At 36.2% G+C, this 15,952-nt stretch overlaps 1 long non-coding RNA gene across 1 annotated transcript; it reads right to left on the bottom strand.

Annotated features, from left to right (window-relative positions):
• Positions 1 to 4,923: 4,923 nt before the first annotated feature.
• LOC144981507 (uncharacterized) lies at positions 4,924 to 5,800 on the bottom strand. Its single transcript, XR_013647131.1, has 3 exons — positions 5,674 to 5,800; positions 5,091 to 5,147; positions 4,924 to 4,942 (listed from the first exon to the last, which is right to left on the bottom strand). It is a non-coding gene; the product is annotated as an uncharacterized LOC144981507 (long non-coding RNA).
• Positions 5,801 to 15,952: the final 10,152 nt, after the last annotated feature.

The raw sequence follows: 15,952 nt of genomic DNA, 5'->3' as shown, positions 1-15,952 counted from the left end.
TTTATGGATGTAAAGTTCTGTTGATTGTATTGTTTGTAAATGGTAAATGGAAGTGCATTTGGACATACAAGTTATTTTTTTATATATATTTAGCCGATACTATTTGGAACATACATCAATGTGTCACAGAAGGGCTCAAGTGACCTATGCTGATAAGAATGTTCCATCTTATGAGGGGCCGTATAAGACATTATTTATTCTGAACCATTCACATTCATACATTCTTGCTCTCACAGTCATATATACTCTCTTTCGCATACATATATTCTCTTACGCATCCATATATTCTCTCTCTCACATTCATACATTCTTGCTCTCACAGTCATATATACTCTCTTTCGCATACATATATTCTCTTACGCATCCATATATTCTCTCTCTTACATTCATACATTCTTGCTCTCACAGTCATATATACTCTCTTTCGCATACATATATTCTCTTACGCATCCATATATTCTCTCTCTCACATTCATACATTCTTGCTCTCACAGTCATATATACTCTCTTTCGCATACATATATTCTCTTACGCATCCATATATTCTCTCTCTCACATTCATACATTCTTGCTCTCACAGTCATATATACTCTCTTTCGCATACATATATTCTCACTTGCACATCCATATATTCTCTCTCTCGCATGCATATATATTACTTTACACATACATACATTCTCACTCTCATTGTCACTCTTAAAAAAGAATGTATGTATGTGAAAGACAAGTATACATGAACGTGTGAGGAAGAGTTTATATGTGTGTGTGAGAGAGGAGTATGCATGAAACGGAAGTGACTTTGCATGAAAAGGAAGGCACTTTGCATGAAACGGAAGGCAGATGATTTCTCGTGCTCTGATTGGACGAGAAGCCGCCACCTCCCATTTTGAACAGACGCTAACACGAACCAATAAGAAGGCCATCGGAACCTTAAGAAATATTTTATCTTCACCTCAAGTGGTCACAAATCTGTCTGCATCTCTAGAGACACAAAGGAATGTCTCAAATACCAATAATGGTAATAGAAGTGCCACCGAAACAGAAAATCCGTATCCACCTTATTCCTAGCCCCCATGAGCCTTTGCGTGAATTATGGGCGACACTTCCTGTAGACGCTGGAACACGCATTTAAATTAAAACAAATTCCTCTTGTTTTCGATCCATAACTACATATAAATGTGGGAAAACTAGCTGTCATTTCTTAAAAAAGGCAACGGTGAGGTGGAGATGAAATATTTGTTAAGGTTCCGATGGCTGCAGGACCCCCGTGGCTACTTCTTGCCGGTTCGTTTTTTTTAAAAAATAAACTTTATTAACAATATCTTGCACATACAAAATACCAAACACAAAACTCCACTGTGTGCAAAATACAATCTTCACGTTCGCCATGAGAATGAACAAAAAAAACATAATGATAACCATGTAAAACAGGTTATGCAAAAAGAAAACAAAAATAATAAGGCAAAGGAATCTGTTAAAGTTTCAGGAGAGACCATGTTTCAACTGTTCTGACAGCTTTTTTGTTAGTGGAAGATTTAATACTGTTCACATACAAAACCATTTCTTTCTGAAAAACATAAAACACGTTTTTTTTGTTGGCATATTTACACTTGTGTATAAAGTATTTAGCCATAATTATAAGTAAATTAACTGTCATGATTTGATTTTGTTGTCTTGTTTTGGTCCTTGTTCTGTCTTGTTTCTGTTTCCTGTTTTATTTTGAAAGTCTCCTGTCTTGTCTGGTTTCTTGAGTTTTACTTCCTTTGGTTCCCATTCAGCCCTGATCGTGTCCACCTGTGTCTTGTCTGCCCTGTCTGTATATAAGTCTTGTCTCTGCCTTCCTCCTGTGTTGGTCCATTATTCCTGTTCTGGTGTTCATGTCTTGTCATGCCATGTTCCTTGTTCTTTGTCTCATGCCACGTCACGTCACAGTGAGTTTTTGGTTTTGTCATCCTGCTCGGCAGCGTTTTTTGTTATAATTAAACCCCTTGCCCTTGAACCACGTGCCCCTGCCTCCGCATTTTGGGTCCTACCGGCTCTCGAGCCCCACCACCGTGACATTAACTACATATATTTTTTCTGCATTAAGTCTTTCTTGTGTAAAATATCCAAAAATAATATGCTCGTAAAATAATCTATAATCTTCACATAGATGAGTTCTTATAAAATGTATCACATCTTTCCAAAATAGTTGAGTGAAAGAGCAAAACCAAAAAAGATGAGGCACAGTTTCTGGTGAGGAATGACAGAATGAACAGTTTATGTCCAGATCTTTTTTTAAACTTAGTAAAGAAATGTTTCACTGGATAAAATTTGTGAAGAATTTTGAAAGAAATTTATCTGATTTTATTGGTGATGAAATACTTTTGTGGCAGGGTCCAAACCTTTTCCCACTGAATTCTACATCCAAAGCTGTTCCAGTATGAGATAACATACGGTTTTGTGGCAATCTCATTTTGAAACAGAGAACGGATACTTTGATTATTCCTGCTAGCTGAAAAACATACCTTTCCACACCACAAGTCTGTTAATTTGGGATTTCTTGCTTGTTCATGTTAGCGTCTGCACTGTAATCCCTAGCGAGTTGACTGAACTTAAATTATTTTGTAACAGATTACGCAACAGTTAAGTTATATTATTAAAACTTTTAAGTTAACATTTATTAAAATTCATATTGTCAGTTGGCTTACATTTGTATTATTTCATATAAAAAATATTAAGATTCCTCAACTTATAAAAGAGAGATTATTTACTTAAAGTTTTTAATATTTTCCAACTAAAAAACGCTTTAACTATATTTTTATATTACTCAACTCATAAAATATGTAAAATTCACTCAAATGCTTTATAAATTCTTTAACTCATTAAATTTGTAGCATTGAAAATATTTAAAATTCTGCAGCTTAAAATGTATTCTAAACAGAGATATTGATACTGCCCCACTACATTTTAAAGGCTAACATTGATAAAAACCAACAAACGTGAAGGCCACACAATAGTGATTGCATAATACACTTTTTTTAATTGCTCTTTAAAAAAAAAGCACAAATATCAAGAGGATGAAGAAACAATAAGTGCAATAAAACTGCATTATAAGAGTGCCACACAACATATTGACAAAAAGAGTTGGTTTTGTATTGTACGGCAGAAAAAGCATATGATCACAACAAAACACATTAGTTACATAACACTTAAACCAACAAATAGTCCATTCTGGAAGACTCACTCAACGAAACATTCTTCAGCGTCAATAAAGGTCCTTTCAGTGGTTTGCTGTCCTCAAGGCTCAAGACAGCATTCTGAATAAATATGAAGGCAAGTTCAAGTTTTTTGGGGTGCTGTAGGTCCAGAGCATAGATGTCCCCGAAGAGTTAGAAGAGATTAGTCAGGCAGATGTGTGGGACCACTGACGGCAGCATCAGGAGCATCACCACGACAACTGAGAAGATACCCACAGCAGTGTCTGTGAGGTCTGGTATTCTTGAAAATACAAAACAAAAAACACAGATGAGTTCAGACCCTCAAAGATATTCATCACACTAATGTCCAAAACTGACATTCCTGCCATCTGTCAATGGGAATCTTTTCAAGCTAACATTCTGTTAGCTTTTAATCGACTGGCTATGATGTTTTAAGGACCAACTCCAATTAAAATTGTGTTTTTAAAAAGTTCTTTAGCATTTTTCTGAAGGAGGACATTTATAAAATAATTTAAGACTAAAGCTTCATTTTTCTTTATTCAAATAATGATGGATCAGGAGCAGAAAAAGGTAAACGAAAATGTTCCCACTCCTTCCAATCAGGAGTCCCTGATGTTCGTCTCATCTTCCATCTCATTTTTAAAACCATTTAAAAATATCACTCAGTTTACAAACTACAAACAATTGCCCTATTTATTATGTCACTCAATAAAATCTCAATCAATATTAAAGGATTAGTGAAAACCATTGACAGGGAGTCGTTTGCACTTACTGTACAGGTCTTGAAGAAGTTGGAGGCATCTTCATGCAGATAAACAGGAAGGGCAAGGAGGACAAGTGCCCGTCTCATGTTCACGTCACGCTGGTCCTAAAAGAATAAAAAGAAATATCCATTACCATTGAAGCAAATGCAGAGCAAACACTTCCAATATTTATTTAAGGAACTTTAAGAAATAATAAAATGATACCTTTTCTAGATGTCTATTTCTAGTGAGAGTACAATACAGTGTTCATGGCATGATCCACTTCAGGTCAAAGACCCAAAGTCATTTTTAAGGCAAGTTACACCTTGGCTTCTTACAGCTGTTTACAAATGATTTGTTATCCGTTTTTGAATTATGCACATTAGAAATTCACCTGGAGGTCATAAATCCTAACCAAGCTGGCCAGTTCCTGTCTGTTTTGGTGGACTTAGTCTCAGAAAAGGGCAGCTTTAAGTTACACAAACATGTAAAAACTGCACAATTTCCTCTGACTGCATCTACTCTACATAAATCCATTTCAGATCTTGACAGATGAGTTTTCATGGTTTCAAATGATGGAATGGTGCTAATGCAACATCATTTTATTATTGTAATATACTGTCATAAAGACATGACAATATTCCAAAGTGTCTCCACATACATGGCAGTGGAAACACTTTGGAATATTTGCTATGTAGTACTGCAGTATTATATGTAGTACTGCATAGTGCCAAAGTAACAGAACACAACTTGCACCTCCATTCCATTGTGCCACCTTCAGCCTGCAATCTTAATATGTTTAGTTAAATTGTAAATAATTTCAACTCTATTTAGACCTTTGGCTAGTTAAAATGTGCATAAATGTTTCCATGCTGCCGTATAAATCTAATAATGGTAATAGTTCAGGATGAATATATTAAATAAGTATAAAACTCATCCACTGACACCTCTTTTCTGGTGAAATGGTGACTTTCTGGGGAACTTTCTGAAGTTCAGTATCTGAAAAAGTCCAAAAGAGATTTTTCAATGTTAAAAAATGTTTCAATTATATTCTGATCAAAAACCATTTATTGCACTACACAACCTATTGCATTTTTTGTTTTTTTAAAATAGCTCTAGACAAATAACTGATCAGGAGACAAGTTACCTGGCTGGCCTTGGCGTCTACCTGAGGTGAAACACTGAACACTCTGTAGTTCGGTACCTGAACACAACACGAGCACGTTGATTAATTTATTTTTACAAAAACCTTTTTTATAACGGAGATCAGTGATTTATAAAAGCTTAAAGCTGCATTCAAAACCCAATGCTTCCATGTAGCAACCAGGCTTAAAACTGTTGGCGGTAGCTCCTCCCACACAACCGTTAGAGGCTTTGAGTGACATTTTTGGACAAATGTCCAGCAGCAAACTTTAGCCACAGACAGAGGCCTCCAACGCGAATTTCACACGCGGATCATGTTTAGTGTGATTGCAGCATAACAGATCATTTCTACCTCTGAAAAAAAAAAAAAAAAACTCATCACTGTCGTAACTTACGGGCAGAAATGCATTTTGGGTTTGGCTCGCCATACGTCTGCTAATATGACAAACTAATCATGTATACATTTCCACATTAATCTCTAAAACAATCGTAACACACATATGTTTAAACAACAGTAAACCACATTTACGGTAGTATAAGAGCATTTTTAAAGCATTCATTCAAAATAAACCATGAACGATACTTACCAAATTAAATCAGGGCTGAAGACAAGACGGCACCATCAGCGATGAGGCGGATGAAAAAAAAAACCCGAGGTTGGGGCGTCTTGAAGCGGGACGAAATCGCAACGCTTTGCAGAAAAATAAAATGCTCAACTTTCAATTTCAAACGTCGCATACTCGCATTCGGCAAATCCAACATGGCCACCTGAGCTAACGTAGAGAAAACGAAAGACCCTCCCACCAGTACGTGATGACGTCATGACGCTACTTCAGGGATCTTAAAATTTTTGAGTGCTAGATACAAATAAGCTTTAAAATATTTAGCACTGTTAAGTTAAATTTGAAAAAATCTTGATAGAGCTTAATACTTTATAGTTGAATCAACTACAAAATGACATTTAAGTTGTGTAACCTTAATAGTTATGAGTCAGTACAAGTGATAGGGTTTAGAGTGTGTTCAAAATGGGAGGTGGCGGCCTCTCGTCCAATCAGAGCACGAGAAATCATCTGCCTTCCGTTTCATGCAAAGTGCCTTCCTTTTCATTCAAAGTGCCTTCCTTTTCATGCAAAGTCCCTTCCGTTTCATGCATACTCCTCTCTCACACACACATATAAACTCTTCCTCACACGTTCATATATACTTGTCTTTCACATACATACATTCTTTTTTAAGAGTGACAATGAGAGTGAGAATGTATGTATGTGTAAAGTAATATATATGCATGCGAGAGAGAGAATATATGAATGTGCAAGTGAGAATATATGTATGCGAAAGAGAATATATGTATGCGAAAGAGAGTATATATGACTGTGAGAGCAAGAATGTATGAATGTGAATGGTTCAGAATAAATAATGTCTTATACGGCCCCTCATACCATCTGTCTTTGTTCCTTTAGATATGTTTTCTATTTTTTCTTGTTTTATTTCTACCTATGAGTAGCATCTGTAGCATTTATCTGCATCACTGACAAACACACACAACAAAACATCTAAGCATTTAGGAATTATAGTTTCCAAAATGTTTTGGCAATGGTTTGAACATTTTTAACCCATCCACATTTTTGGGTAATTTTACTTCAAAATGTCCTTAGATTTTAGTTTGAAAAAAAGTTTGAAAAAAAAAAAAAAAAAAAGAAATAGTAATAGAGTTTGAAAAGAAATGATTACAAAGTACATGACCAGAAAATGTCATAGTCAAACCGTACCATTTCTGACATTATTCAAGCAGACTCGGTGTTCTATTTGAAATAAAAGAGAAGATCCAATTTGATTGCCTTTAATGATGCACATGGTGTTAGAAAGTACTTTATTTCATGGCAAAGTTTCAAATTTACTTGAAAAAATTGTTACTGTAATCATGTTGGCCTTTTTCTAAAGACCCAGTGCATTACGTGATATTAAATAAAAGTCTAAATAAAGTCTTCTCTTATCTTATCCTAAATCTTCTCTTTGACTGCATTTTTCATTTTGTCCAGTACAGTGCTGGTAATCTCTGTCTTTAATCTGAACAACTAAATATTCCTCTTTCTATGAGGATCGTATTCCGTTTGTTTCTCGTAGGTTTTGTGACTAACAGCACTGCATCACATTAAATCACTTCCCTGCTGCGACAAAAACCTGTGAGGGAAGGAAAGAGTAAAAGCAGAAATGAACAGAGATTTGCTGCTTCAGATAGTTAGTCCTTTGGGAAGTGTAATGGGCAAGGGCTCTTTAAAGTGTATCCCATCTGTCACAAATGTTCACTGCAGATGAACACAGATGACAGCATTTTGCATGGCTGTGATGAGGACTTTAAATATGGAGCCGGCAGGAGAGTGTGAGAGTAAGGCTGTTTGTATACACATGCAGCTACTGGTATCTGGGGTCACAAAGCAACAGGGCTGGAAACCTTTACTATCTCTTTAACAAAGGATACTTTACAAAAACACATATTAACTCATTTTGTATTGTGTCATTATTAACGAGTGTATAAGTTCTTCAGATGTAGATTTATAAAAAAAAAAAAGAACACATTCTCAGGCTATGGTTCTACAATGTGATGCAAATGTTTGTTTGTTTTTCATTCGGGGAAAATGACTGTATATAGAACTGGACTGGGTGAGTGTGATGTCAGCCATAGAAAATGACAAAATTAAGTAAATTCAGTCAACATTTTTTCAGAGGACTGATGCCACCATGTTGGAGCCAGACATCATAAGTGAGCAGTGATTGATCCTAGTAGATCTGAGTCAACAAATCTATGGCAACCACTCTCGCCAATCAGGAATGAGCTTAGTGGAAGTCCACACCCCTATCATTGAAAGTGAGCTTAGGAGAATCAGTCAACTCCAATGTTTTGTATGTTGGCGGTGGGGGCCAGCAGGCACCACATACTTTCATTGAGGTATCTGATTGGTCTGTTTATAATTTGATACAATGAATGAATGAAAGAATGAATGAATGAATCCATTCATTCATTCATTCATTCATTCATTATTAATTTAGAATAGGGTGGTCATTCAGCCCAGTTTTCTCATACAAAAAATGGGTGACAGAACTTTTTTTGTTTGTGTCCATTTTTAGTTTTAGGCAATCCAATGTAGCAGAAAGGAGCACACATTGTGGGATGGAGCTTCTGTTTTGCAGAGAATAAAGAAGCAAGTAACAATCACCCCAGTGCTACCGAACCCTTCAGTGCTCCTCCAACCTTCAGAAGCCACTGACACACAACTGATAAAACTTAATTAGACAATTGTGTCTCCCATCTTTCACATTATATACTTTTTGTAATACAACATTAGCTGTCACAAGCTCACTTAGGAAAATCTTTGTCCCCCTGCATCCCTTAGGTTACTGATGACAACAGTGCTGCTCTATCCACCCTTCATTATCTGCCTACCAATTCCTGGTGCCTCAAATTCATCTGAGTGGGCAGTTTGAAGCTGTTTCTGTGCTGTCGTTTCTGTGACCTTCCCAACCCTTGATGTCTTTAGAAAAAAGGAGAACCACATTAAGCCATGTAATCTTCTCAGTGTTTATTTGTTACACTTTGTGCACTTAAGGCAGAGTGCCTTCAGGGTTCTGCCACATTAAGTGGTTTCTTTGTCACTGTTTTCAAAGACTCTACGTACTGAGTAATTACTTAATAGCGGTCAATACCCAGCAAGTATGATGCTAAATGAGAAGCATTTACCCATTGTCCATTTGACACTTTCTTTTTTCTTCTTCTGTCTGTAGTAGCAGTACAGTAGCAGTGCTACTGAACCCATAATGCATCCACACAATCCTTGGGACATTGTAACATGGAGCAAGGCTTCTAAAAGTGAACCAAGTTATCTGTCCTGTCCAACAGCCATGCTAACAGAAAAAGGTGGGTGCCTCTTTGTTGGACAGACTTTAGAAGTTTTACTTCCACCCATGCATCCTTCTTCAGAACTTTCTGAATTCAGGGTCATGGGGTTGCTGGAGCCTGTCCCAGCTACTGTTGGCAAAAAACAGGATACACCCTGAATAGGTTGTGTTGAAGTGTCACACAATCACAAATTAACACCTATTAACTATTTAGAATCATCAATTAACTATAGAAACATTTCTTTGGATTTGTGGGAGAAACCTGGAGTGCCCGGAGAAAGCCCATGGCTGCATGGGGAAAACAGGCAAACTCCACACAGAAATGTCCCAGACGGGAATTGAACCAGGGCCTTCTCACTATGAAATTAGAGCACTAACAACCACCTAACCAGGCAGTAGTTATTGTCTTTTGGATTACAATTATTTTACCCTACTAGTTCTGGTCAAAGTTTAAAATAGCTAATTTTTCTGGCTTTTTGCATGTCGTTGTATTTTAGGTTGTCACAATAACCAAAAAAGGAAACAATGCACTTATACTACAAAAAACAAAAGTTTTTGTTTGTTTGCTCTGTTTTTACCCAATTTTAACGAATGAGTAGAACAGAAAAGTTGATCTGTGCAAAAACTAGAAAAAGAAGATATTTTCTTTTATGCAGAATTGTACTTTTATGGTTCTTTAATAAGTGCTTTCCATCTGTCTGATCCTCTCCTGCCAATCCGTCCTTACATTAGCTTGATTTTCACACTGACAATGAACAATTAAGCTTTTGTCATGTAAAATAGTTAACTTACAAGGATGTAATTATCTAACCTACCTTGCAGCACTGCCAAAATCCCGACCATATATTCAATGAAAGCATTGTCTGGTAAAATCCCCCGAATGTAAATGATAATGATAGCTTTTGTACTTAGCTGTATTTATATAAAATTACCACTGATGGAATGTCAGAAATGACTTAATGTCATGTCAGTGCCAGAATTTTTATAATAAAATGTATGTGCTAAGCTTCTCAACTTCTTTTGTGACAATCAGAGCTTGCACAATGAGCTGGAAATTATTACTTAAAAGTCAGTGTTGGTGTTAGATGGACTTTTCATGTGGTCCTAAACATTTTATATAACAAATCAAAAACACTTAGTAATCTACAGTATCATTAGCAGTTTAAACATAAAAATAACCTTTTATTTTGTTGGAGATTTTCAATCCCACACTTTTCTGGGCAAAATCTTTTCGAGTAGCACCAGTATTTTTTTCCTTTTCTTTTCTTTTCTCTGTTTTAAGCACCTAAAAAAATAATAAACAACATTTGCTCATATTTGCTTATTAAAGTGTGTATTTGCACCTTTATACAAGCTCACTTGAATGTAAAAGTTAGCTATATTTGCTATTTGCTGTCAATATTGTCTTGACATGTAGTTTAATACCAATATTTATGCAAAAAGGAGTGTATATTTGCATTGTACTCTCACTGGCCACTTCATTAGGCACACCTCTCCAGCTGCTCTCCAGCTGCTCGACAAATTTCTAATCAATCACATGGCAGCAACTTGTCATGTAGTCATGACCAAAACTATATGCTGCAGTTCAAACCAAGCATCAGAATGGGGGAGAAAGGTGATTTAAGTGACTGAACGCTGAGTGGTTGTTGGTTGCCAAACGGGCTGGTCTGAGGAATTAAAAAACTACTGATCCACTGGGATTTTCACTCACAACCTCAAGGGTTTACAGAAAATGGTCAGAAAAATAAGGATCCGTTGCACGGCAGTTCGGTGTGCAGAGATGCCTCATTGAGGTCAGAGGAGAATGGCCAGACTGGTTCCAGCTGATAGATAGGCAACAGTAACGTCCAACCTTGAGGCAGACAGGCTGCAGCAGCAGAAGATCACACCAGATATCAGTCCTCTTAGCCAAGAACAGGAAACTGAGGCTACAATTCACACACACTCACCAAAATTGGACAATAGAAGATCGGAAAAAACTGTTAGGTGAGTCTCGACAGGGTCAGAGTCTGGTGTCAACAACACGAAAACATGGATCCATCCTTACTTGAATCAACAGTTCAGGCTGGTGATGGGATAATGGTGAAGGGGATATTTTATTGGAACACTTTGGGCCCCTCAGTACCAGTTGAGAATCATTACAACACCACAGCCTACCTGAGTATTGTTGCTGACCATTTCCATCCCTTTATGACCACAGTGTACCCATCCTCTGATCGCTACTTCCAGCAGGAATATATGCCGTGTCGTAAAGCTGGAGTAACCTCAAACTGGTTTCTTGAACATGACAAAAAGTTCACTGGACGCAAATAGCCTCCACAATCACCAGATCTTAACCTAATAGATCACCTTTTGGATGTGGTGGAACGGGAGATTGGCATCATGGATGTACAGCCGACAAATCTACAGCATCTGTGTGATGCTTTCATGTCAGTATGGACCAAACTCTCTGAGGAATGTTTCCAGTACCTTGGTGAATCTATGCCATCAAGAAGTAAGGCAGTTCTTAAGGCAAAAGAGGTCAAAGCCAGTACTAGCAAGGTGCACCTAATAAAGTGTCCAGTGAGTTCAAATGAAAACTGGCTTGTTAAGACAAAATCCATTATTTGTCTGAAAAATTAAGGAAATTGAATACCTCCATTCAGTGTTCTACAAGTGCAGTAAAGTTTTGCTTGGAAAATCTTTCACCATATTGAGTGTTCATGCTTGGCTGCAATTTGGCTTCATGGTTTCCTGTACAGTCCCTACTGGGATTCAGACAGGTGTGCATGTCCATGTGTTTGCCCGTTTTTGTGTGAACAGGAAAGCTTTGTGAAGGTTCGAAGCAGGTTTTTTTTCAGCCTTCTCTCTCCTTCAAAGGTCTGATTTTTGTATGAATGCAAAGGATTGATTTGTGGTTCTCTGCTGAAATGCCTCTGCTTCAAGAAAGTCTCAATATCCATAACCAGCAGCCTGATATTCAAAAGTGTTAATGCTGTCAGTCGTTCTGGGTGAGTGTGCGTGTCTCTGTGAGCTTCGATCTAGCTTATTTTAAGCACTGCCTCTATTGTCGGTCCTTTTTTTGTCCTGCATTAACACAGCCCAGAAAAAACACACACAAATCAGCTGCTCAGGCACTCAAAGTCTCCAGATATCAGAATGCCAACAGACCTGTAACCATCAACAAATGCTCTTGTTTACGCTGGAGATGAATGAGACAGATCGCTGCTCAACTTGGCTAAATAGGTCCCCAAACACCAAGACAGGTGGTGTGTTTGGGTCTGTGGTTTTGTGAGAACAATGTGTGTATGTGGATAGTGTGTGGTTGCATGTATGCTTTGTAGATCTAGTGGCAGGTGGCACAATTTGTTTGTTTTGCCACCATACCCCTTAACTAACCCAGCATTTTCATTTTTCTCCATCATTTTCATTTCTTTTACCTTTCTCTGCTCCCCTCCATCACACTTTATCTTGTTTTGACTTGGAACAAATGTCTTTTGGAGAACAAAACTAGGCAATGCGCTTCTTGGCAATTTTCCCCCTGGCGTCATGTTTAACATTTTTTCGAAGTAAATATGCAAAACTGCATGGCCTCAACCCAGTCAATGTAATTGCAGCAAGATAGTTAAACTTACAAATATGCTGATATGCAGATGACTGTTGACTGGATCTGTTGAGAAAAGGAGAACATGCTCTTGTTTTCTCGAATTAATGAAATATTAACAGTCAATTTTGTGTATGTGTATGTTGAGGTGAGGAAAGTGTGACGATGTGTTTGCATATTTCACATGCTTGAACGAGTTCTTAAAAAAATGCAACAATAAAAATAAAGACAAAAGAAAAAAAGCCAGATTTTACTAAAGGAAGGAGGAGAAAACTTTCTTGAAAAGAAAAAAAAAAGAATTAAGTGTAGATAAATGTAGTTGGCAGGCAACAAACTATGTAATCCTCCTAAAAATAAGAGGGGAAAAAACATGTTTGAGTCACTAGTTTTAAAGGCACCTTTTTTTAAATTAGGGTTTAAATTTAAGTTAGAAAAAGGTTGTTTAATAGAAATTTAAAGATCTTGAATAGAAGCAGGGAGAGAAAACAGGGAAAGTAATAGATTTTGGAGACTGATACTCATCACTCTTGTAAAGTAACAAATATTTATGGTTTGTAAAAGGTAATGACAATACCTTGTGTCGTCTGGAAAGTCTGGAAAGTCTGGAAAGTCTTCCGTTCTTTTGAAAACCTGTGCCTGTATTTTTTCTTTGTTGGTACATTGGGAACACTTTATAATAAGGGTCCTCTTTATTAATGTTATTTAATGCATCATTAAGCATTAGTTAACTAAGACATTGTTAATTAATTCTTACTGAAGCATTAACACTTGTGCTATCCTAGGCACTTGACCATTGAGAGTTGGGTCATCTAGACCCACTAGACAGTGCGCTGAACCTTTTTTCTTCAATGATTTGTGATCTTCACTGGTGTCCATGGATTACATGAAATCTTTCCACCTTTATCCACCTTTGTCATGGTAGGGAGAACACATCAATGTAAGGGTGGGGTCATCAGATAGCACAAGGGTTAAGTAACATGAATAAATAACTATTATATAGTTAAATAATGTTTATTAATGCATTGATTCAGATGAATAAAGGGACCCTTATTGTAACATATTCCTGTTATATTTACTTTGATTCCTTGTGGGTTAGTTTAGTTATTTCGGTTGTTTTTAGGTTTCAGTCATTATACCTAGCAGGGGTTTCAAAACCTAAGGAGAGGGGCTATAAGACCTAAACTGAAAAAAGAGGTAAAATAAAGTAAGGAACAAACACCATGTTATGTTATTAACCCTTGTGCTATCTTAGATGACCCCACCCTTACATTGACGTGTTCTCCCTACCATGACAAAGGTGGATAAAGGTGGAAAGATTTCATGTATGGTAATCAGTGAAGATCACAAATCATTGAAGAAAAAAGGTTCAGAGCACTGTCTAGTGGGTCTAGATGACCCAACTCCCAATGTTAAAGTGCCTAGGATAGCACAAGGGTTAAACCTAAAAGCAGCAGATCTCCTGTCATTACGTGAGTTCCATCAAGAAATGTGCAAGTTTTAAATGGGGAACAGTGTGATTTCCCTATAACCATTTATTCAGGTATAAAGTTAACCCACCATACAGCTACATGCAAATGCACTTAAATAATAATATATTATTTTGCTTGACTAGACTTTAAATTGTGTCTAATACACAGGACCATTTGATGTATTTTACCAGATTTACATAAAATGACTATCCACTTTAACTTTACTGAAGAATTTTGATCCGTGCCTTTAAACAACCCAAGTGGAAACAGCACTTAACTGTCAGCACGCTCTACCAAAATAACACACATGAGGTATAAAAACCAGTATTTTGCCATATTTGTACCAGACGATGAGAGAGTTTATGCAAGCGGAGCTGTAAACATAAGGAGGTCACATTCAGAGCTGTCAGTCTCAGTTCATCTAAATGTTTTAAAAGAAAAATAAAATATTCACCCTACTTGCAATAGGACCTCGTCATCAAACATGCACACGACTCACTCTCAGGGCCTCGAAAAGCCAAGTGAATGGATATTACAATTGTACCTCATCTTTTTTAGCTATCAATTATGCAACCACCAAACAGTGTCAACTAGTGTTAGAGTTATAAAGAAGAAAGTGCTGTGAAGGATGTTGTTTTCTTCACAGATGTGTATTCTAAACACACATAAAAAGGAAAGTGTATGTTACTTAAAATTGAATGCAAAGTTCTATGAAGGTCCACGTACTCCTTTTTCCATACCCTAGATTACGACGTTCTGCATCCATGTTGTCATGTATTTTTAAGTAAATACAAAAATAAGATTAGAAAATTAATTGTAACCTCCATTTTAGCTACCAGGGGTCTGCAACCTTAAATGCTAAAAGAGCCATTTGGTCCAGGTTTTCTTACCAACCAAAATCTAGCTAGACCCGCAAAGAAGAAAAAAAAAAACTTTTTGTGACCATTAGGCTTTTTATTTGAACAATGAACCTTTTACATATATAAAACACTTGATTTATTATAATTTTCTTTGTATAGTAATTTTGTCTTTGCAAGCAGCACATCCAAGTTTCCTTCAAAATAAAATACACATTATGTCAAAAAGGAAACTCCTATTGCAGATGATTTATTTCAAATAAAAAATAAGAATTCAAGAAAGCCAAATCACACATAACCTTTTGTATCCTTGTGAATTTTGTAACCACCATCCTTTTTGTCTTTTTATATATCCATGGCAACGTTGGCGTAGAATCCAAATTTTAAAATAAATGTTCATGTGCTATAAGATTATTCTAATAGATACACTGCAAATTTTGTCAATCTACCTAAGATTATTAAACTTAAAACTAGCTGTAAAATCTTATTGATCTTGATTTTAGATAAAAACAGCAGCATGTGTAAGATTATTAAACTTGTTTTAAGAAAAATATGCATTACCTGTCTTGATCAGTTTGTAAATCTAGAAACTAGTCATTTTACATGCAAAACAAGAAAAAAACACTGCAAGCCTGATTTAAGGACAGGAAAATTTAAGTTTATTAAACTTGTTTTAAGAAAAAAATATGCATTACCTTTCTTTATCAGTTTGTAAATTTAGAAATTAATCATTCTTCATGCAAAACAAGAAAAAATACTGCAGGCCTGATTTAAGCACAGGGTAAGGTCTTCATTTAAGTTAATTTTAGATGATACCACATTATCTGATATCCAAAAATGTATTTGAATACTGATTTTTAATAGCTCATCCAATATTAATAGGATAAACAATAGATACATATTTTTTGTTTTTTACTGCAATATCATCATCAATATTATATTTAATCAAAATACTGATTTTGAAACGATGATAGCCAAGCATGTTTTCAGAATTTATAAACGTAAACAAGATTAGGTATAGCTATTTCATAAGCAAGAAGGTCTCTGTTAAAACAGTGTTAGC

Source organism: Oryzias latipes, chromosome 13 (assembly GCF_053564925.1).
Source record: "Oryzias latipes strain Hd-rR chromosome 13, Olatipes_Hd-rR_3.1".
Taxonomy (NCBI): domain Eukaryota; kingdom Metazoa; phylum Chordata; class Actinopteri; order Beloniformes; family Adrianichthyidae; genus Oryzias; species Oryzias latipes.
This window is presented reverse-complemented; position numbering and strand designations above follow the sequence as displayed.